This window comes from Bos taurus, chromosome 23 (assembly GCF_002263795.3).
Source record: "Bos taurus isolate L1 Dominette 01449 registration number 42190680 breed Hereford chromosome 23, ARS-UCD2.0, whole genome shotgun sequence".
Taxonomy (NCBI): Eukaryota; Metazoa; Chordata; class Mammalia; order Artiodactyla; family Bovidae; genus Bos; species Bos taurus.
In genome coordinates this window covers 37,459,460-37,484,132 of record NC_037350.1, presented here as the reverse complement: position 1 = coordinate 37,484,132, position 24,673 = coordinate 37,459,460, and the positions used below count along the sequence as shown (strand labels likewise).

Sequence of the window (24,673 nt, the reverse complement as noted above, 5' to 3'; positions counted from 1 at the left end):
CTTTCTGTTGTGCCCTTAAATCTGGGACTTAAAGACTGAAAGACAAATAGAACAATTTCTTAAAATACTCTGGAATGTTTATAACACTAGGAATTACTATTATACTTTGTTGTGCAAAGAGTACTATCAAAAAGTTCTGGAATTCCTTATGCCGGGGTGTCTGAAAAGTGTTGTGGGAAACAGAAGGGACAAAGTCCCATGTTATCATGTGCCTTAGAAACAAAACTGGAAATTCTGGCATGTTGGGCTTCTGTTGGGCTGTTTTAGGACTTGAGTATATACAACAGAAAAGACAGAGTTCGTTCCTAGGGAAAACAGAGGATGTGTGTGTTTTCTCTTTCCTGCATCAATTTCAGTAGCTGCCTGCACACATCAGGAATACAGAAACAAGGGAATCAGAATCATGTTTTAATTTAAGCAGGAAATTCAGATAAACAAACCAAAAACATTCATTAAGGCCTACTTTTTCAACTTGAACAAAACCATGTCAACTGATAATGACCAGAGAGTCACAGGATTTGAGTTGGAAAGCAACTTGATCCTGAACAAGGAGCTGGTTTCATCATGTGACAATTCAGCCATCATTTTTTTTTCACCAAGAAAACCATCTCCAGAATCCTAATCCAGTGCTCTTCCTGCAATATTTTAAGGTCTCCTAGTTCCTCCTCCTCAGACACATATATCAGAAACTGGCCTCTTCTCAGTTTTACTCTTGGAACCACAGCCTGGCTGACGTGGTTAATTCATCCTTCTGAGTTAACTTCACCTGGAAGCTCTGTGACCATCCTGTCCACAGGCACTAATTTCTTGTACTCTTCCCCATCATATTTGATGAATGCGATCACTATCTTCTGTGCCTTTGTGCACAGTTACAAACTGAGAGAGATGGAAACCATTGGAAGTCTAAGTTGAAGGACTCCTCAGTGGTTCTTTTGTCCTCAGTCTTTGATAAAAATGGATTTGCTGTATTTAAACAGAGGAAGAATTGAATCCACAACAGCTTCTAAATAGGATGTTCCATTTCCCCCTTGAAAGACTCAAACTTCTCTTCCTGTACAGACTACTTTTCAGCTCCAGAAGCCTTTAAGACTTTTTTTCTGCATAATCAAATTCAGGAACAGTTGCCTCAGCTGAAACCTAAATTAAACTGTGTCTCAGCCTTGAACAGCCCTTAGCATTGTACAGGGCTTTACAGTTTACAATGGATTTTCATCTGCCTTATCTCTGCATATAAAGCCATTTGTAACTGATGGCATTAGCTGCAGAAGTAACTAATCAATCTACAGAACAGTATGTGGGCAGTGATATGAAGAAAGGATAAAAAGCACTTAGCTTTAAGCCATACTCTGGAGACCCAAGGAACAAGACAGAACACTGTGATTCCACAGGAGAGATCTGAAATAAAGACATCAGTAAGTAAAAATTAAACCATGTCAACAAAGAGAGCATGTTTCAATGGGTTAGGTATGGGAAGAGAGGTTGTATGTGCTTAGAAATGGGAAGAAGCAGAACGAGACCCAAGATGCTTGAAAAGAGCCACAACCAAATCCTACCCTTGGCAAGAAACCAAAGTACAGCTGTTCTTTAGTCAAAGAGAAGGTACTATCACCATTGACTCAAAGTTTGGTTATCTATCAAAGGAATAAAGTGAGTACTAAAGACAGGGACAGGCATAGGGGTGCAACAATGAAAAGGAGACAATAGAAAGCATAGAAATGATTCCCTTACCTGGTCCTGAGAAGGAGCTAAACCAGCAACAGGGGGGCAAAGTTATTTCCAAGTGAAGAAGAAAGAATTGGATAGGACTCCTGCTCTGGCAGTATGGCAGATTAAATGGCCAGGAAACCCTCCTGTTTCAGAAAAACAGAAAAAAATTTTTTATTATACTGCTGAGATTACAAAAAATTCCCATGGGCCAGAAGAATAAAAAAGAACTGAGCTAAAAAGAAAGGTTGAAGAGCATGTAAACAGTAAAGACAGATAAGCCTAAGGTTGGCTACCAGTTGCATTTCAAATACTGTTGCTGGCATTGAGAAAAATTGTCTCGGGCCAACAAAGAAAGCCTGAAGAACTAAACCTAAGATTCAGATTAAACCAGATAAACTGGAAGAAGGCTCTAGTGCTCCAGCTCAGAGTCATCTCTCTGGCTTTCAGCAGAGCAAACTCATCCATATTCTGGACAAGACCACATAGGACCACAGACTACCAAATAGAGTGTTAGTCACTCTGTTGTGTTCGATTCTTTGTGATCCTGTTAACTGTAGGTCCCCCAGTCTCCTCTTTCCATGGAATTCTCTAGGCAAGAATACTGGAGTGGGATGCCGTTCCCTTCTCCAGGGGATCTTCCCAACCCAGAAATTGAACCTGGGTCTCCTGCATTGCAGGCAGAGTCTTTACCATCTGAGCCGCCAGGGAAGCCCCTAATATAAGATCACAGTGAAAGGTCAACAAACACAAAAGGAAACAAACCAGCATTGATAACAGAAGCAGAAAACATCAGATTTAGAGCTCAAAGAATTCAAATAATGGAATTACCAGATACAGTATATAAGATAAATATGTATGAAGTGTTTAAGAAGAAGTACTACAGAAACGAGTGACCAAGAAGAAATGATCAAAACTGCCCCCAGAGACTTGGAAAAGAATAAAATGTTAGGAATTAAAAATATAATTGTTGGAGAAAAGAAATGATGGCTAAACCAGCAGTTTAGATACAGCTAAAGAGACCGAAATGAATTGGTATGACGAAATTACCCAGAGTATAGCACAGAGAGAAAAGGAGATGGAAAATATAAATACATTTTGAGGGATCCAGATAATAAATATTTTAGGCATTGTGGGCCATAAGGTCTCTGTCAAAACTACTTAACTCTGTACCAAGAAAGCAGCCATAAACAGTCAGTAAATAAATGAGTAGCATGGCAGTGCTCCAATAAGAATTAGGGATGCTAAAATTTGATTTTCATGTATTTCTCACTTGTCATGAAATAATATTCTTCTTTTGACTTTTCTCAACCATTTTAAGAATGTAAAAACTGTTTTTAGCTCACAGGTTGTACAAAAAGAGGTGGTGGGTGGTTTCTGGTCCAACATGTAGAGTATGGAAGCTGTCACCCCTGTCCTCAAAACAAGAAAAAGACTGAACAATGTGAAAATCAATAACTCAGAGTGAATTACAAACTCGAGCAGGGCTCAGACCAAGGGGCACTTCCCAGGACTGCTGCTGCCAGTGCCCCCGCCCCCATGGTGAGCCACTGCGACCCACGTCTTCACAGGAAACCCTCCAACACTAGCAGATCTCCGCTATTTCCCAATTGACCAGAGCGTGTCACATAGGAGCACCTCCATAATTGACGGCTTTACCTAGTTTCTTTCTGCCCCCCATTTAACAATAAAGAAACCGAGACTCCAAGAGCTTAGGTGATTTGCTCAAATTCACAGGGTTAATAAGTGGCAAACTGGGAATTTGAACCCAAGGACACTTGACGCCAATGTTTTTTCACTCTGCCACACCACCTCCAGAAGCAACTAGAACAGGTGGGCAAAATACATCCTTCTAGCCTTATCTGGAGATGCTGACACTACACAGGGGAGGTGCAGAGTTCTGCAACACAATTTTTTAACAAAAAGATAACTTCAGTATAAAGACCAAGCCCTTGCTGACCTCACTCACTTCAAGAATATTCTCACACATGTGTGCAACCCTTTGTGACACAGACACATATCACAACCTGTACCTCCCTGCTTCCTGGCCACACAGCTGGACTGCACTTCCCTGCCGCCCTTGCAGTGAGACACGGCACGTGGCTGCCTTCTACGCAATGGAATGAATGAAAGCACTGGCCATCACCTCCAAATCTGGCCTTTAAAACACCAAAAAAAAAAAAAAACAGACAGCCAACTATATGTTATTTATAAGATATCTACTTTAAATACAAAGACAGCTAAATTAAATGTAAAAGAATGGAGAAAGATATGCCATGAAAATACTAACCAAAGCCAAGTGGATTCACTGTATTAATTTCAGATAGAGCAACACTATTTGAATTAGTGCCCCCCAGAACCAGACACTTAGGCATTAACCTAGTAAAATATGTATGAGATCTACATGAGGAGAACTGTGAAGCTCTGATGAAAGAAGTCAAAGATCTATATAGATAGAAGGCTATTCTGTGTCCATGGATAAGACAAAAAATTGTAAAGGGATCAGTTGTCTCCAATTTGACCTACAGATTCAATCCCAAATTAAAATTTCAGCAAATTATTTTGTGGATATCAACAAAGAGATTCTAAATTTTATATGGAAAGAGAAAATTCCCAGCATAGCCAACCCAAAACTGGAGAACACAGTTGGAAGACTGATACTACCCAACTTGAAGAAATACTATAAAGCCATAGTGACTAAGTCAGTATGACACCGGTAAAAGAATAGACAAACTCATCTGTGAAACAGAAAAGAGAGTCGAGAAGTAGAACCAAAAAAATGTAGTCAAGTCATCACTGAGAAAGTAACAAAGGCAATTCAATGGATAAAGGACAGTCTTTTCAACAAATGGTGCTACAACAATTGGACATCTACATGCAAAAAAAAAAAAAAAAATCTAGACACAGTTTTCACCCTTTTCACAAAGATTAACTCCAAATTAATTATAGGCCTAATGTATTGGAGAAGGCAATGGCACCCCACTCCAGTACTCTTGCCTGGAAAATTCCATGGACAGAGGAGCCTGGTGGGCTGCAGTCCATGGGGTCACTAAGAGTCAGACACAACTGAGCGATTTCACTTTCACTTTTCACATTCATGCATTGGAGAAGCAAATGGCAACCCACTCCAGTATTCTTGCCTGGAGAATCCCAGGGACAGGAGAGCCTGGTGGGCTGCCGCCTATGGGGTCACACAGAGTTGGACATGACTGAAGCAACTTAGCAGCAGCAACAGCACAAATCCATAAAACACAAAACCATAAAACTTCTAGAAGATAGAATATAAGAAAATCTAGGTCCCCTTTGGCTTGGTTATGGCTTTGAGATACAACACCAAAAGCATGATTTGTGAAAACCGTTTTGATAAGTTGGCCAGTTTGATATGATAGTAATGGTCCTTTATTCTTAAAAGTAGGTAGTGAGTTCATAGGTAGTCATTTTATTATTAATCATCAACCTTACATTCACCCTGCACATAATACTTTGTAAAATAATTACACAATTTTTTTCTTAAATTTTGAGGTTGGGCCTGAAAATGTCAGAAGGATAAAGGCAACGGATTGGTATGTTCTGCGACAACCAACTGATCTTTACGGTGGTTTATTCACTAAGTCATGTCTGACTCTTTTGCGACCCCATGGGCTGTTGCCCGCCAGGCTTCTCTGTCCATGGGATTCTCCCGGCAAGAAGACTGGAGTGGGTTGCCATTTCCTTCTCCAGGGGATCTTCCCCACCCAGGGATCAAATCCTGGTCTCCTGCAATGCTGGCAGATTCTTTACCAGCTGAGCCACCTGGGAAGGGGGACAACTGCTCTTTAGAGTACCAAATATGATAGATTAATACCTGATATATTGCTAACCCACCATAGATTGAATTATCTTTTTTTTTTCTATGCTGCACACTACAATAAAGCCTTCTGATAGATAAAAATAGGGAATTGGGTAGAATTAAGAGAAAGGCAAAGCTTTACAATTCATTATTTTTTAAAGCCAAGAATTAAATCAGAAACAGAATGCTTGGGAGAGAAACAAGTAGACAGAAAAAATTAGTTTCACCTCAGCAGGACGATGGCATGCTCTGCCTAGCCCTTCTTTGAAGTGCTGATGTGTGCAGACAGAGTTCCACGAACTGCCCTCGATTAAAACTGCTTTTCCTCCAGGCCCCTTGTCCAGCTGGGTTCAGTTACCTTTTCAAAGGCCCCAGGCACAACCTGCTTGTGGACGGGTGCCAACAGGGTAGAGTCGGTGAGAGCAGGAACCACCACTGGTACTGAACTGTGGGCCTTGCCCCTTTTGTAGTAATTTCATGAAGATACTCAGCAAAAACTGGAACAAGAAAGGATTTTTTAAGCCATTCTTGCTGATTTATTCTCTCTTGCCTCTGTCTCACCTCCAAATTTCACAGCCCATATCATATCATCTTTGCCTTATCTTCTTTCTTCCTTCAGGCCTGTTCTTTGTCAGAAGATCACAACCAGTGTGAACTTGATTCAGATGCCTACTGACCCAGCACTGACCTCCCAACCCTGAGCCCAAATCCCCCCTTACGACCCAGAGTTAGTATTTCGCGTCTTAGACCTTAATATTCCAATTCTGACTCTCACAGTATGCACTAATGAAAGAGCAGAGACAATCAAACAGTATTGCATTGACTATCCTCTGGAAAGAGCCATTCAACTCATTTTACAACCTTCTTCGGTTCTCTGATCCTTTTTTCCCCCACTTATTGTACTTTGAGGGAAAATTCTATATAATCTATACACTTTTATCCTTTGTTTAGTTTCTTCCTCTTCTTTGCTTTCAAAATAGATTTTTAGGTATTATCAACATTTGGCTTAACACATGAAGGTCTAGAAGCATCTAAAAGTTATTTCTGACACGTTTTCATTTCACTGCTTATGTTTCAAAAATTAGAAACCCTATAATTGAGTAAAGCTGCAGTGGTGTGGATTTCGTCACTGAAGTCTCACGTTTCCTCCAAAGTAGTCAACCAATATTCATCATCAAGCCCCAATTCCCTACCACCTACAAGTTCAGTGTGGCCTCCTCTTTAGTCCAGTGCAAACTACCCACACATACACACACATTAAGAGTCTCCAAGTCACCCACAACACACAACAGTCTCTCAACACTCATCTGGTTGCTAATTACGAGTTGTTCTTCTTGACAGTGCCTACTAGCTCTTTTTCCATTTCTCCCATAATACTCAAAACAAAAGAAACAAGTTCCTTTTCCCTAGACACAGAAAAAAACTAGCTCTTTACTTTTATACCCCCTTATCCTGTACCCTACCTTTGTTATTTAGAAGGTGCAGGGTCTCCTTCACCTCTGCTACAGGCACCAGGACCCAGTTGCTGGCGGATCCAGGATAGACTAGCATCAAAGTCCTACACCAGCCATATTCAGTCACCTCATCCACCAGTTCAGTTCAGTTCAGTCACTCAGTCGTGTCCAACTCTTTGTGACCCCACAAATCACAGCACACCAGGCCTCCCTGTCTATCACCAACTCCTGGAGTTCACTCAGACTCACGTCCATTGAGTCAGTGATGCCATCCAGCCATCTCATCCTCTGTCATATCCTTCTCCTCCTGCCCCCAATCCCTCCCAGCATCAGAGTCTTTTCCAATGAGTCAACTCTTCGCATGAGGTGGCCAAAGTACTGGAGTTTCAGCTTTAGCATCATTCCTTCCAAAGAAATCCCAGGGCTGATCTCCTTCAGAATGGACTGGTTGGATCTCCTTGCAGTCCAAGGGACTCTCAAGAGTCTTCTCCAACATCACAGTTCAAAAGCAACAATTCTTCGACTCTCAGCTTTCTTCACAGTCCAACTCTCACATCCATACATGACCACTGGAAAAACCATAGCCTTGACTAGACGAACCTTTGTTGGCAAAGTAAGTCTCTGCTTTTCAATATGCTGTCTAGGTTGGTCATAACTTTCCTTCCAAGGTCATGGATGCAGTTACCATCTGCAGTGATTTTGGAGCCCCCAAAAATAAAGTATGACACTGTTTCCACTGTTTCCCCATCTATTTCCCATGAAGTGATGGGACCAGATGCCATGATCTTCGTTTTCTGAATGTTGAGTTTGAAGCCAACTTTTTCACTCTCCTCTTTCACTTTCATCAAGAGGCTTTTTAGTTCCTCTTCACTTTCTGCCATAAGGGTGGTGTCATCTGCATATCTGAGGTTCTTGATATTTCTCCTGGCAATCTTGATTTCAGCTTGTGCTTCTTCCAGCCCAGCATTTCTCATGATGTACTCTGCATAGAAGTTAAATAAGCAGGGTGACAATATACAGCCTTGACGTACTCCTTTTCCTATTTGGAACCAGTCTGTTGTTCCATGTCCAGTTCTAACTGTTGCTTCCTGACCTGCATACAAATTTCTCAAGAGGCAGGTCAGGTGGTCTGGTATTCCCATCTCTTTCAGAATTTTCCACAGTTTATTGTGATCCACACAGTCAAAGGCTTTGGCATAGTCAATAAAGCAGAGGCAGCTGCAGAGCCTAGGCCATCCTGGCTCCTTCCTTCTGTGATTCTCCCCAAGGAGGGCAAGACTGGAAAATTCCAAATCAGTATCTCCCACCTAGTACCAGCCAGCCACGCCTAAGTCCGACCCACACTGCCTGCACCCCTTGGCTTCTGGCTCTTGGCTGCACCGACCTTAAAATTTTCTCTCCCCAATTCTCTACAGCTGTGCAAGGTCCCTTTGGCTTAAGTCTTCCTGATCATCTGGAAGCACCCGGACTCCCTGCATCCCCCTCTCTGGCTCTCCCCTTAAGCTTGTGCTTCCCAAACAGACCAGCGACAGTGACCTACCTGCCGCCTACCCGGTGCTCTCAGGAGATTTTTGCACCTCTTCTTGCCCTCTTCAGACTGGAAGCCCTCTCCCTCCTGGGATCTTCTCCCTCACTTCCAGCCATACCTAGTTTCTGGCCATCCCAAGATCTTTTCTGGTCACCCTTTCTCAACCCAGGACCCTTAGAACCTAATCCAAGGTTCTGCTGAGCCGACTCCCTGCCCTGTGTAGCCCCGTGTGCCTAGAAATAGAGATGGAGACAACCCAGCTCCAGCTTGAAACCAGACTAGCCAGGTTCCTCCACCGCCCCAGCTATCTAGCTTCTGAAAATCACAGAGGTAATTTGTTTCTGGTGAAAGCACAATTTTGTCTTTATATATATATATATATATGATTGTTTGACATAACTGAAATAGATAGTACTAATGCTATGTCACTTATGAAAACTTTTGTTTTAGGATGACTATTTTCCTTTCTGGAGAAGGCAATGGCACCCCACTCCAGTACTCTTGCCTGGAAAACCCCATAGATGGAGGATCCTGGTGGGCTGCAGTCCATGGGGTCACGAAGAGTCGGACACGACTGAGCGACTTCCCTTTCAGTTTTCACTTTAATGCATTGGAGAAGGAAATGGCAACCCACTCCAGTGTTCTTGCCTGGAGAATCCCAAGGATGGGGGAATCTGGTGGGCCTCTGTCTATGTGGTCGTACAGAGTCGGACACAACTGAAGCGACTTAGCAGCAGCAGCAGCATTTTTTTTCTAGGGTAAAAAGGTGATATGATAATAGACAAAGAAAAGGGGGCTACCTCCCTGGTAGTGGTTAAGACTTTGCCTTCCAATGCAGGCGTTGCAGGTTCAATCCCTGGTCAGGGACCTAAGATCCCACATGTCTCAGAGCCAAAAAACCAAAATATAAAACAGAAGCGATATTGTAACAAATACAATAATGATTAAAAAACAAAAAAGGAAATGGGGACCACTCTCTGGCCTTTCTCCATTTTTTTATGTACCACTTAGAGCTGCTACTCTGGAGAAGCTGGGGAGATGCTAAATGAACATCACATAGAAAGCCTCAACTCTTAGTGTTACGTACATAATAAAGTTCCTATTGTTTCAATTATCAAAAATATAGTGGTTTCAATGTAACCTCCTAAACTTATATAGCTGTGTAATTAAGGAGATTTTCCAGATGGTTCAGGAAAATTCTAATGCTATCCATGTTTATTGAACAGATTCAGTTATAATTACAAAGACTCTTTTCTCAGTTCTCGTCTTGATCTCAGCAACTCTCTCTTACTTTAACTCACTTTTTAGCCCTGCCACCGCCAAACATGGCTTCCCTGATGGCTCAGACAGTAAAGAATCTGCCTCCAATGCAGGAGACCCAGGTTTGATTACTGGGTTGGGAAGATACCCTGAAGAAGGGAATGCAATCCACTCTAGTATTCTTGCCTGGAGAATTCCATGGACAGAGGAGCCTGGCGGGCTAGAGTCCATGGGGTTGCAGAGAGTCAGACACGACTGAGTGACTAATACACTATACACTATACCCCCAAACAAAGGGCTTCTAGAATCATTACATTTGTAGATCTGAGGAATACAGCATAGTTTTTGGAGGGGGCGGCGGGCACTGTGCCAGGTCTTCATTGCTATGCATGAGCTTTTTCTGGTTGTGGCGACCTGGGGCTACTCTTTAGTTGTGGTTCATGGACTTCTCATTGCAGTGACTTCTCTTGTTGCAAAGCTCTAGAGCACTCAGGCTTCAATAGCTGTGGTACTTGGGCTTAGTTGCTCTTCAGGATGTCGGATCTTCCTGGACCAGGGATCGAACCCACTTACCCTGCATTGGCAGGCAGATTCTTAACCACCTGGCCACAGGGAAGTCCCATAGCATATGTTTTAAGATGGTTTTATGGAGAACAGTTTAAGCCCGTTAAAAAAAAAAAAAAAGCCTGTATATATCCGTATGTGTGTTAAGTTGTTTCAGATGTGTCCGACCCTGTGCAACCCTAAGTACTGTAGCCTGCCAAGCTCCTCTGTCCATGGGATTCTCCAGGCAAGAATATTGGAGTGGGTTACCATACCCTCTTCCAGGGGATCGCTCTGACCCAGGGATCAAATTCTCCTCTCTTAAGTCTCCCGCATTAGCAGGTGGATTCTTTGTCACTAGCGCCACCTTGGAAGCTCCTGTATACATATACCACATCTTTATCCATCTATCTGTCAATGACTATTTACAATGGACATTTAGGTTGCTTTTATGTCTTGGCTATTGTAAATAGTGCTGCAATGAACATGAAGGTGCCTGTATCTTTTTGAATTATGGTCTTCTCCACCTGAAAGGTACACCATATTTAAATCAACTATACTTCAATTTAAAAAAAATGCCCGGAGCTGTTTTGACAACACATTGCATCATTGAGCGCTTGGCTTTCATTATGCTTTGAACGGTACGAGATTGATGATATGTGCTGTTTCTTTCGAAACTTCTTAACAGGAAGGCTGGAATGGAACGAATGTGAGAATCAAATCATATGATTGTAGCGGTGGCTCCCCAGCCCAAACCCGAGGTGTGATGATCCCTTCCCTCTTCCCTCCCTGGACTAGCTAGTGCTCTCTGTTGAGGCAGGGGTTGATTCATCGCACCTCTCTGAGCCCAGTTGCGCCTAGCCCATTAGGCGGCTGCTCCCACTACCCACCGCTGTACAAACTGGCACACGGGAGCTCCACTCTGGAGGTGCCAGCTCCCAGACCGCCTTGTTGGTCGCGAGGTGACTGGTGGGGCCAGGGAAAGGCTGAGCCCACGGTTCCCGCCGCCTCAGGCAGTGATCCTGGTTAACGGGTGTGTCAACTGCCTCTGCGTGGCCTTCATGATCTCTGCCGCCTGCAAGCCTCACTCCACTGGGGACTGGAGGATGACATTGCTGGAGCGGCGGTTACTTCTTCGGACATGGCAGCTTTCTGGAGTCACACCTTTCAGCTCAGGGTACTGTGGTGGCGAGATGGGCACCAGTTGTGGCGGGTACGAGTTATAGCGGCCGTTGGTTGGTGTTCACATCGGCCCCTCCCCCAAGCAAGCGACCAGTAGTGAGCAACTGTCAACTAGCGACCGTTAATGCTCCTGCTCCCCCATTGGTTGGTGGCACAGGGGGCCCCCTCCCCCCTCTTGTATATAAAAGGAGCCTGAATTCTGACTGAGGTAAGTTGGTTTTTTGAGAGGCTAGTCTGCCAACTTATCAGTCTGCTAGCTTTCTGATTAAAATAATTATTCCTTGTTCCAAGAACTCATCTCCCAATTTATTGGCCTGTTGTGAGGTAAGCAGAACCATCTTGGGCTCAGTAACAAGATGACTTTTTAAAAAAATGACTGGTCTGTTATATGGATATCCTATGGGTTCTGTTTTCTGGAGAACTTTTCTGGAGAATTCTACTACATAGATGCAGTAGAAAATTGTGTGTGCACCTCCTCCAAAATCAAACCACTGAGTCAACACTGGTGGGCCCTGTGATTAATATTACATGACCCTCATTTCCTAGACTCAGCTGATTGAATGAAGTCTCTTCTCTAGGAATTGAAATTAAAGTTAAGAGAAATTCGTGTCTATTTCTTGAATAGAGGAGATGAAACGATTCGGGAATGTTGTGTAGCTACTTTTCACATGAAGTGAGTAGCAGAGGAAGCCATGGCAATTAAAGAAAAAGGAACTCCAGAGGTTAAGAGAAACTGAAGTAAGAGAGCAGTGAGTTCTACATGCTTCCTGAGACCAGCAGCCCCCTCCAGCCCTGAAATTCTTCTTATAATAAATTCGTCACTGCTTACTTGGGCTTAAGTTCTTTGTATTACTTGCAACCAAAACCTCTTAACTAATTTAATAACCTAGTGTGTCAGACAGTTTATCAGCCAGTAGGGATATGGAGATTTTAAAAAAAGATATAGTTCTTATCCCACCAGCCCACAACTCTCCACCAAAAAAAAAAAAAAGACATGGTCCCTTCCTGCAGGGAACTTCCAGTACCCAAGGGAGAGGTACACACTTAAGCAGATAAAGTCTATACAGTATACAAAGTGAGGAGATACATTGTGTTGCCAAATTTAGAAAATAAAAACAAAAGCAGGATGCCTGGTGAAATTTGAATTTCAGATAAACGATGAACACATTTCAGTATAAGTGATTCCCAAATATTTTACCTGGCAACCCCAATGAAAGGATAAACCACAGACAGATGTTAGAGAAGCATGTGTGTGTGTGCGCGCGCGCGTGCTCAGGCATGTCTGACTCTTTGTAACCCCATGGACTGTAGCCCATGAGGCTCCTCTGTCCATGGAATTTTCCAGGCGAGAATATTGGAGTGGGTTGTCCTCCTCCAGGGGATTTTCCAGATCGAGGGACCAAACCCATATCTCTTGTGTCTTCTGAACTGGCTGGCAGATTCTTTACCAACTGCGCCACCTGGGAAGCGCTGTTAGAGAAGGGGGGTACTTAATTCAAACTATGTTGTCAGAGAAATCTTACTTATTTATATATCTGCTTGGTTCTTTTCTGGAAAAAGATCACTTGGGTTATGTTTTAAAGGACAAGTGTGTGAGTTCACCAGGGGAAGAAAGGCAGGAAGTGTATCTGAGTGAGAAAGAAAAAATAACAGGACTAAAGGCACAGAAGCATGACATGGCAGTATGTGAGAGGGGATCTCAAACATTTTGTTATCACCAAAGCTCACCAGTGCAGGCAAGGAGATTTAAAATGTCAGTAAATGTTCAGGGATTCAGATAATACACTAAACATGATGATTTTCTGTCTGTGTGCACGCCTATTGGAACGTCAGGAAAGATATTTTTAAAAATGTAATTCATAATGACACTAGAAATGTAGAAGGGCTCTAGGCAGCAGATAAAAGAGTTGAGGGATTCATGGAAAATAGAATATTTATAGCATGACAGTAGCAAAGCAACAAAATGGAGAAACTGTAGGCAAAACACAAATAGGAGAAAGTCACTTCAGTAATATTTCAAGAGCATGAATGAATTTTCCTAAAGAAACCCCAAGTTCGGTTGTCCATACATAGAAAAAAAGAAAAGAGCCTAGATACATCAAAATGGAATTACTGAAAGGTCTGACTTGGGACAGCAGGATCTTCTAGATCTCCCTCCCCTCCCTATGTGCTAGCCAACAGTTTGCTCCCAGAATAAAGGCTTGGGGATGTTTTTTCTAAGCATGGCAAGGAATGGTTAGGGTTAGAATTATCATGGATAGTTGGGTCAGAGAGCAAAAAGGGAGGCGCCAGAGGTAACTTTAGACTATGGCCAAGACTGTAGAGGGTGAAAGATTCCAAATTAAAGTCAGGAGCACTGCTCTGTAAAGAGAATTGTATTTCAAAAGATAGGTAGAGGCCCCAGGTAAGAGGAAGGTGCCTCCAAAAATCATCCTCAATATTTCTTGATTTCTCTTTCTGTATATAAACAAGTACATACATATACGCATGTATATTATGAATATATTATCTTTCTACTTTGACAAATACTCCTTCATAACAAAAATTTTTTTAGTATTATATTAAAAGCCATGGTTTGCAAAATATTCAAGATGTCTGACTTTAAAAGTATTGTATCTGTCTGGATGGTCAGTTTAGGGACCAATCATGCTTAAATGTGTAAAAAAAAAAATCTGTAATTGATAAATGATTATGTATTTAATCCATAGCATTTCTTTTTCTTGACCATAACAGCAAACTAACTATTATTATATCAATATTTTCACATAATTGGTGCTCTACCAGCAGTTATTATCTGAGGGATTAAAAATGTAAATATCTTTAAAATGTATAAAATTTCAATTATTTTAATGAAAATGTGTATGAAAATATGAAAATTATTTCATACATAAGGTTTCAAATGTTATTTTTTCTAAAGTTTTAAATCATTAAAATGACAAACTACAAATTTAAGTTAATGAATATTGAATTTTCAAATCAAATTACTTTTAAAACTGAAATTTAATCTTATTTTTAAAAATTTATTTAAATGTTATTAATTTTAAAATAAAATACATTAAAAGGTAGTCACATATTTAGTTTTTATTATCCGATTGTCAATAGAATCAGCATCATGTGACATGCCTATTATGTCTAAACATGTACATATATACATGCAAATTTAAGAGAAATATGAATGATAATATTGTAAAATTTTATTCAGCTGTACAGTTGTTACAAATGTTGAGCTAATATAAAAGAATCTTCAGATTCACAAAGGCAGGCAAGAAAAATGGATGCTGAGCCCACTTAGAGAATAATATTCATTATGCAAGAATCTACTGCATTCACCTTGAGAGGAAGGATTTGTCACAAGTATTATTTTGTATTTTCTCTCTCTTTAGTGTTTCTGCCTCTTGAAACCTCCCTGCTGAAACAATACCCATTTCTGAAATTGACAGAACACAGCTAACAAATGTTTAGGGCCTTTGGACAGGATTGCTTTTTTTTCCATTTCAAGGTCATGGACTTGAGGGAAGGTACTGGCATGACAGCAGATGTTTAGGGATGCAGATCTCACTGTGCCAGGACTGAGTTCCTGTCCTGAGTAGAAAAAGCACCTATGTTCTCTTTAATAATTTATTTCTGTGCAGAGTCTTTTATGCCCAAGTGTCAGAGAATGAACACTCCTGTTGCCACATGACCCAGCTCTCACTTGCCATCATCAGAAATAGTTTTCCATGATCAAAACTTAAGCCCACTGGACTTCCCTGGTGGTCCAGTGGTTAAGAATCCACCTGCCAGTGCAGAGGACACGGGTTTGATCCCTGAGCTTGAAGATTTCACATTCTGCGAGGCAACTAAGCCCATGCACCACAATTACTGAGTCTGCTTGCTGCAATCAGAGAAAACCCACATGCAGCAACAAAGACCCAGTGCAGCCAAACATAAGTTAAAAAAAAAAAAGACAGGACCTTCTGTTTAAAAAACAAACAAACAAACTTGAATCCACTGATAGGTAACCAGAGAGTCTCATTTGAGGGCTTCCCAGGTGGTACTAGTGGTAAAGACCCACTCTGTCAATGCAGGAGACATGCGATGTGGGTTCAATCCTGGGGTCGGGAAAATCTCTTGGAGGAGGGCATGGCAACCCACTCCAGTATTCTTGCCTGGAGAATCCCATGCACAGAGGAGCCTGGTGGGCTACAGTCCGTGGGGTCGCAAAGAGTCAGACACGACTGGGGTGACAGCACACATGCATGCTCTTTGGAGTGTGGAAATAAGATGTTTAATTTACATCCACACAGCAAACATTAACAAGAAAGAAAAAACAAAATGAAACAAAGCAAGATCCACCAAGCATCCAGGGAAGATCAACCCTTTGAAAGAGCGGCATCAAGTGCAGCAAGGGAATTAACTCTTGGTTACACTGTGTTCATTAGAGGAGAGACAGACAACAGCCAGGTCCTGACAGGCCTTTCTGGTCATGCTAAGGAGACTGGATGCTATACAGCTGTCAGAAGGCCAGGAAAGGTTTCATCAGGGAATGCCTTTATCATACTTGTGTTGTAGACAGGTCACAGGCTGCAGTGTGAAAAACAAGTTCCAGGGGAATAAGATTAGAGGCAGGAAATAATTTAGGAAACTATTTAACAGTCTAGATGGGAGTTGATGGATAGAGGCCTGAACTAGGCAATGAGAGTAGGAATAAAGAAAATTATCTGAAAGTACTTATAGATATTATTATTAGAGCATAATGAATGATTGGATGTAAAGAGGAAGAATAAAAGCATAATATAATATCAAGGATAATATCCAGTTTTCTGGTATTTTAACTGTCTGGATCATTGTCTTGCTGATTTTTAAAAAAACAACAGAGGAGGAGAAACAGATTTGGTTAAAATTAAAATTTAAAAAAAATAGTCACAACAATAACTGCAGATAATAATATAGATGACATCTCTTAAGTTTCCACTGTGTGTGTGTGTAGTCATGCAATCGTGTCTGACTCTTTGCAACCCTTTGGACTGTAGCCTGCCAGCTCCTTTGTCCATGGGATTCTCCAGGCAAGAATACTGGAGTGAGTTGGAGCTTCTACTATGTGTATATAATTCCATTTTATTCTTTGAAATAGCTGCATCTATTATTCTAGTTGATGTTACAGACATTCTGAAAAATGGATGCTATTCATTAGTCCCTTTTGACAGATGAAAAAACAAGGTAGTAAGGTTAAGTAACCTGTGAAAACTCACAGATAATACCCTTAATTAACAGTGTTACTGTTATTTTAGCATAGTTTATTAGGGTCGTTTCTTTTCATGTCTGCTTTAATCTATCACTGCGTAGTAAAATACCAGAACCTATTGGCTCAAAACAACAATAAACATTTATTATCTCATACAGTTTCTGTGGGTCAGGAATTGGGGAGCAGCTTTGTTAGGTGGTTCTGGCTTGAGGGGTCTCATGAAGCTCCAGTCGTCAGCCAGGGCAGCAGTCTTCTGAACTGGACTGAGACTGGAGTATCCACTTCATGTTGGTTCACTCATGGTCAGTGTGTTGGTGCTGGCTTTTGGCAGGAGGCCTCAGTCCATCCCATGTGGACCCCCTCATAGGTCTACTTGAGTGTCCTCATCGCATGGCCACTGGCTTTCCCAGGGTGAATGATCTGAGAAAGAAAAAGATGGAAGCTATACTGTTTTTTATGTCCTAACCTTCCAAATCACACACAGTCATTTCCTCAATATCCTAGTGGTTCTTCAAGTCAGCCAGATTCAGTGTGAAAGAGGAATATATAAAGTTGAGCCTCTTGAGATCATCTTGGACACTGGCTGCCATACATCCTCTAACCTCACTTTGTGGCATGAAGTCATAAAACCTTTCAACAGTGTAATCTAGCTCTCAGCTCATCTGACTTAATCCACATGTGTGCGTGTGAGTGTGTGCTAAATTGCCTCAGTCATGTCCTACTCCTTGCGATCTTATGGACTGTAGCCCACCAGACTCCTCTGTCCACAGGATTCTCCAGGCAAGAATACTGGGTTGCCATGCCCTTCTCCAGGGATCTTTCCAACCCAGGGATTGAACCTGTGACTCTTAAGTCTCCTGCATTGGCAGGTGGGAGACAAGCATGCACTCCGTACCCATAAGGCAAACTTTTACTAATATTGAACCTGTCAACTGAGCTTTAGTCAATGTTGAGTATCAGAAAATTTGAGATGGTAATCACTGACAGGTTCCTTGAGACCAGTGAAGCTTTCTTGGGGACTAACAGTATAGAAGGGCTAGCGTAGTGGGTCTCTGTCTCCCTCCTGTCAGGCCACTCTCTTCCCATTCATATATTTCAGTTTCACGGGCCCTTTTTTCTACTTCGGAGCCTTTGGATCTGCAGTCCCCTCTGCCTAGAATTTTTTTTCCTTGCTTCCTCACATATTCTCTCTCCTCTGGCTTCTTATTCTAGGCTTCAGTTTACATATCACTACTTCAGAGAGTACTTTCCTCTTCATATGAGATTCAAATGGAATAATGGCCTCTCATAACTGGGGGGCCCTGAAACTGACATCTTGCCATGAAGCAGGTGAAAAGAACTCTGCTCTGATTGAGGAGGGCAGCTCCATTAGCACCCACATGGGGAAGAAATGGCACCATTTTTATAGTTATTACGAAGGATGATAAAGACAATTACTGCTATTTGTCAGTACTTAGAGAGCAGTTGTACCCTTGTCCTCAGCTCTTTTAAGAATTCATAAAAGCAAGAGTGAGTAAAAGGGATTTTACTAAAGATGTCATGGGAAGAATGAGAAGAAAATAATCTGCAAATATATCTCTTACATATCTCTGTTTCTAAGCAACTTTCTTTGCTGCTTTGGTATATTTTATCCAGTGTTAAATGTTTACCAACCAACTCTTTCAGGGGTAGAAAGGACTTATTTGTAGAGTTGCCAACTGCTGTAGTGTAAATATTCTCATTGTAGTTGATTTAACACTATAAACATGATATCACTGAACATGGAGTTATGAAGAAATGCCAACCATCAGCCCTTGGAAGCCAAGAAGAGCCAACTAGAGCACCTTCTACCCCCTTAGCACCAACTACATCGATTCTTTTCTTCTTCCTCACAGATTTAACTTCTCTCTCAGCTCCTGACTACCAAACATCCCATATCCAAACCCTACTCAGAAAAACAAAGGGCCTCAGTCAACAAGATTCAACCCTCCTAGAAGGTAGTATATATATTTTTTATTTGATCAAAGTTAATAGATGGGGAAACAGTGGAAACAGTGTCAGACTTTATTTTTCTGGGCTCCAAAATCACTGCAGATGGTGACTGCAGCCATGAAATGAAAAGACGCTTACTCCTTGGAAGGAAAGTTATGACCAACCTAGATAGCATATTCAAAAGCAGAGACATTACTTTGCCAATAAAGGTTCGTCTAGTCAAGGCTATGGTTTTTCCAGTGGTCATGTATGGATGTGAGAGTTGGACTGTGAAGAGGGCTAAGCACCGCAGAATTGATGCTTTTGAACTGTGGTGTTGGAGAAGACTCTTGAGAGTCCCTTGGACTGCAAGGAGATCCAACCAGTCCATTCTGAAGGAGATCAGCCCTGGGATTTCTTTGGAAGGAATGATGCTGAGGCTGAAACTCCAGTACTTTGACCACCCCATGCGAAGAGTTGACTCATTGGAAAGGACTCATTGGAAATCCCTCCCTCCCTGATGCTGGAAGGGATTGGGGGCAAGAGGAGAAGAGGACGACAGAGGATGAGATGGCTGGATGGCATCACTGACTCGATGGACGTGAGTCTGAGTGAACTCCGAGAGTTGGTGATGGACAGGGAGGCCTGGGGTGCTGCGATTCATGGGGTCCCAAAGAGTCGGACACGACTGAGCGACTGATCTGATCTGATCTGATTGAGCAGCAACTATGTGCCCAACCCTCGGAATACAGCAGTGAACAAGAAGGACCAGCTATCTGTCCTCATGAGTTTATAATCTAGCAGCCAGCCAGCCAATTACATCCATAATTTTAACATTACTATTATAATAAATGCTCTGAAACAGGCCTGGTACTAAAAGTTTAACAGTACGTCTTGACCTCCATCGAGAAATCAGACAAGGTCTCTGTGAGGAAGAAACACTCAGGATTAGCAAGGTGGGAAATGGAAGAGTGTTGCAAGCAGAGAGAACAGCCTGTATGCCGGCTCTGAGGCAGGAAGACAGTGAACAGAAAGACAGCCAGTGTGACTGGAACATAGGGAACAAAGAGAGGGTGATGGCAGGCAGAGGCTGATTTATGCAAGGTGTTTGGATGTAGGATTTTATTCCAAAAGAAGTTGGAAGTACTGAAGAATTGGCAGGAGGAAAGTTAGATGCTTAGGTTTGTTTTCTAGATCTCACTCTGCCATGTGTGGAGGTTATTGTTGTTTAGTTGTGAAACCATGTCCAACTCTTTCGAAATCCCAAAGACTGTAGCCTACTAGGCTCCTTTGTCCTTGAGATTTTCCAGGCAAGAATACTGGAGTGCATTGCCATTTCTTTCTCGTTCAGTTCAGTTCAGTCGCTCAGTTGTGTCCGACATTTTGCGATTTCATGAACCGCAGCACTCCAGGCCTCCCTGTCCATCCCAACTCCCGGAGTTTACTCAAACTCATGTCCATCGTGTCGGTGATGCCATCCATCCATCTCATCCTCTGTCGTCCCCTTCTCCTCCCACCCCCAATCTCTCCCAGAATCAGAGTCTTTTCCAATGAGTCAACTCTTCGCATGAGGTGGCCAAAGTACTGGAGTTTCAGCTTTAGCATCAGTCCTTGCAATGAACACCCAGGGCCGATTTCCTTCAGAATGGACTGGTTGAACCTCCTTGCAGTCCAAGGGACTCTCAAGAGCCTTCTCCAACACCACAGTTCAAAAGCATCAATTCTTCGGCGCTCAGCCTTCTTCACAGTCCACCTCTCACATCCATACATGACCACTGGAAAAACCATAGCCTTGACTAGACGGACCTTTGTTGGCAAAGTAATGTCTCTTCTTTTGAATATGCCATCTAGGTTGGTCATAACTTTCTTTCCAAGGAGTAAGCGTCTTTTAATTTCATGGCTGCAATCACCATCTGCAGTGATTTTGGAGCCCCAAAAAATAAAATCTGACACTGTTTCCACTGTTTCCCCATCCATTTGCCAGGAAGTGATGGGACCAGATGCCATGATCTTCATTTTCTGAATGTTGATCTTTAAGCCAACTTTTTCGCTCTCCTCTTTCACCTTCATCAAGAGGCTTTTTAGTTCCTCTTCACTTTCTGCCATAAGTGTGGTGTCATCTGCATATCTGAGGTTATTGATATTTCTCCCGGCAATCTTGATTCCAGCTTATGTTTCTTCTACCCAGCATTTCTCATGATGTACTCTGCATGTATGTTTGGCAGTATATTTTGTTGGCATAGCTTGACTCTTGGGATCTTAGTCATCAAAGTATTTCTTCTAAACTCAAATGTGCTAGATCATAAGAGGAATTCAAGAGAATGTTATCTCCTCTCTCTTTATTCATAGGACATCTCTTATACAATTCCCATGGCTGTCATTTGGGATATCATTATCTCAGTTTACCAATTAGGAAATTGAAGTTCAAGGAGTTTAAGCCATTTTCTCAAACTCATTGAGATAGGAAGTGGAATAACTAGGATTTGAAGCCAGACTGTTTGGTTCCATTTCTGGGCTCTTGATCTTTATCTTATGTTAAGTGCACCTGTGAACCATGCTGTGTCACTGAGTTCTGGCTGAGAAGCACTGATAGAGCCGTTTCTCAATCAGCCCTACAGACTTTTCAGGATGTTGCTGGAGAACTACAGAATTAATAGTATGACTCAAACTGTTTTAAATATACATTTAGAAAACTTTTGTGTCAATTTTGTGCAAAACACAAAGCAAGATAGAGTTGTGAATATAAACTGGAACCAAGACCTTTTCTACATCTGTAGAAAACAGTGATTAAAGTATTTTAAGCCAAGTTTCACAGGGTGCTGCATCTTGGAGGCAACCCAGAGGATCATTGTTAACTGGACAAAGGGTCAACATATCAGGGGAGAATCTTAGAAAATCAGTTCATTCTTCCTAAACTCAGTTTCTGATGGATAGCAGCCATTCACCCTTCTTTTAAAAAGAATGCTCATTTTATTCTGTGAAACCTTGTCTCCCCAACCTTCAGTCCAGGTGCTGTAGGTGGCATTCATTCCATGTCCCACTTCCAAAGCGTTGGTGTGGGATAAACTTTATGGCTTGTGAACTTTATCTCAATAGAGCTGTTATTTAAAAAGTAGAATTCATGGAACTTAGACTGGCTAATTAGAATATTACATTTTCCTGGCCACAGTAAATTTGTTCAGGGACAGTCACGCAACTTAATCAAGCTAATAAAAATAAATGAGACTTTTGCTGGGATTGTTAAAAGGCACACCTTTAAAATTTTTTTTTAAATTGAATTGAATTTAGGAAGATGTTTCTACAGGCAGCCATATCATTACCTCATGAAGCCAGAGAGTAAGCCCAGGCTTCTCAAGACAAGAAATTGAAAAGGTGTTTCCTGATGACATTTTGTTTCTCCTTTCTCCCAATCCAACCTTGATTGAAGTGGGATCTTAATCAAGACTTAACTAACAAGCCAATAACCTATTTTTATTTAATCCAATTTGGATTATAGTTTCTGTTATTTGCAGTGACAAAGACGTTCTAAATGATGAAGAAATGCATAATAGAAGGACACTAAACTGTAGAAAAATCTAGGGTAGGGTAGTTTCAAGAAGAGTGAAGAATCCTTTCTCCTGGGCTGGAAAGTTGGTAACTCTTAACCTCTCATGTAAAGTAGTAAATAACTGATCAAATGACGATCATGTATTTTGTCCTGGGACTCAGACTGTTTATTGACAAAGGATGGGACATCAGAGGATGGAGTAGAATGATGTCAGAATTTTAGAGTATACTGGCTATTTCTTGTGGCCTATGTTCTTATGTTCCAAGGAGGGCTTAGGTTGCAAGTGATTCATTATGAAATCTAAGAGCTAGCATCAACATTTTAAAAACACTCCTAACCCCACAGATTCAATCTAACCACCTTGCAAAAAGTACTCTGCCTGAGAAACTGAGCAAGTACTGTTTACAAAAGAGTGGATGGAATATAGGCCTGGAGCAGAATAACCTCACCTACCTACCCCAGCACATCATTTTGAACTTTTCAAGACAGATGTGGAAAGAAAGGTCACTAAACGAAGGGTTATAGAAGAACAACAGAGCACTGAAACCTGCTGCTAAGAAACAGAAGTCCATAGATCCTGTTCTAGACTCAACTAGTTGTCTGGCTTTGGCTGTTAGCCCAGAGAATTGCAAAGAAGCAAGAGCTAACTAAACTCCAAGTCTGGCAAACAAAGACTAGTGATTATCTCACATGTGAATCTCTTGCCACACTATTAGTAGCTAAAGAGATGTGAAGGGAAATCCTCCCCAATGTCCACCTCGAAAATGGCCATGGAGGACAGGGACCATTTTGACCAATTAAGAAACTGACTCCACCGCCATGACTGGGGACCTTGCCATTCCTATCCAGCAGTGTATGATCTATATGAACTGGGGACCACTATGTGTTTTTTCATACTTTTTCCTTTTTCAAAAAAGGGTTGATGGAAGCTTGGTAGCAAAGACAGATCATGACTTCACTTTTATTTCTGATTCTCTTCCCCAGATAACTTGAAACTTGATATAGAGTGTAGTGTTGGTTCTAGCCTATCAGGAAGCAAATGCTGATGAAGTCAGAAGTGCAAAAAGGTGTATTGGTCAGGGGTCGGGGGTGGGAGGGATGGGGAGTGGGGGTGGGGAGAGCTTTACACTCCTTTAAAAAAATTTATTGGGAGTAATGTCTGTAAGGGCTTCCCTGGTGGCTCAGTGGTAAAGAATCCACCTGCCAATACAGGAGATACAGGTTTGATCCCTGAGTCAGGAAAACCCCCTGGAGAAGGAAATGCAACCCAACCCAGGCTCCATTGGAGCCAGGTGGGCTACTGTCTATGAGGTTGCAGAGAGTTGGACATGACTTAGAGACTAAACAACAACAACAACCGTCTGTAAAAGATACAAGGGGAGCAGGTTGGGTAGGGAAAACCTTCAGTTGACAACAGCAATCATATGAAGCCAGTGCCATGGACAGTTTTGTAGCAGTCAGAGTGATGGCTACATATGAATAAGTCTATCAAGTTTCACCACTACCTGAGGGCAGTTGCTCAGGAAGAGCATGGCCTCAGCTAAGAAGCTGGGGTGGATCCTGAAGGCGCTGCTGCTGAAGCGGGTAGCTAATTGCATTCTTCACAGCTGAGCAGCTTGTGCTTTCTTGAGAGCAACCCTGCTGGTTGCACTTCCATGGCTGCCACGGGGTGGTAACCAGTTGATCTGACCATCTGAGCAGCTTGTGTCTCTCATTACCATTAATATACATTTCATATGTTGGTGTGTGTGTGTGTGTATGTGTGTGTGTGCTTGCATGCACGTGCACAAGAGTTATTTTTATCATTTAATTTGGACTTTGCTAGATTATATGGAATCACTTAGAGAACTTAGACATGTATTTCAATGGAGCAACTAGACAGGTCTTTGAGTTGTCTTAAGAATGGAGTGGTTGTGTTTTGGTTGCATATGGTATTCCTGTATAGAAGTGTGGACGTGTTTTCAGGTGTGCATATGGAAAGAAGGGTGTGTTGGAATGTTGAGCTGCTGAAAGGAATGAAATGACTAGTGAAAATCCATTTTTCTACCTAGTACTTGGTCATCATTCCAATTTGCCTCTGTGGAGGCCCCCCGTCCCACACCAGTGCAGGTGGTTTAGAGTGAGCATGTTCCACACTTGCATCCAGGGGCGAGTGCCACTCAGTCATTGTACTGAAGCCCCTGTGCCATAGCAACTCCTTAAGGAGAGGCACAACACCCAGTCAGAGCCGACAGTCTGCGATGAGACTTTTGTTTTTAGATTATTGACTGAAAAGTAATTTTTTCTTCTTTTCTTCTGGATTTGAATCTGGAAATTGGCCTGGAAACTAATGACAGAGTCTGAGAATGAAAATGAGGCCAAAATGAACGACAGAGTCAAGACATGGAGGGAGAAATTGGTTGTGGGTGAAATTATTTGAGGCTCTAAATCCATTTTTTGACTGAAGCATGAA

The 24,673-nt window shown here is 41.9% G+C and overlaps 1 protein-coding gene and 1 long non-coding RNA gene across 2 annotated transcripts in view; one reads left to right on the top strand and one right to left on the bottom strand.

The window, feature by feature from the left end:
* Nucleotides 1-393: 393 nt before the first annotated feature.
* LOC132343639 (uncharacterized) lies at nucleotides 394-11,618 on the bottom strand. The gene is made up of 4 exons (XR_009492568.1): nucleotides 11,209-11,618; nucleotides 5,761-6,030; nucleotides 1,729-1,850; nucleotides 394-1,395 (listed from the first exon to the last, which is right to left on the bottom strand). It is a non-coding gene; the product is annotated as an uncharacterized lncRNA (long non-coding RNA).
* Nucleotides 11,619-11,715: 97 nt separating this feature from the next.
* The window catches only part of CDKAL1 (CDK5 regulatory subunit associated protein 1 like 1), a 739,806-nt gene continuing 726,848 nt past the window's right edge, over nucleotides 11,716-24,673 (top strand). The window contains exon 1 of the mRNA XM_059880368.1: nucleotides 11,716-11,824. The gene's annotated coding sequence lies outside the window, so the exon portion shown is untranslated. The remainder of the gene's footprint in view (nucleotides 11,825-24,673) is intronic.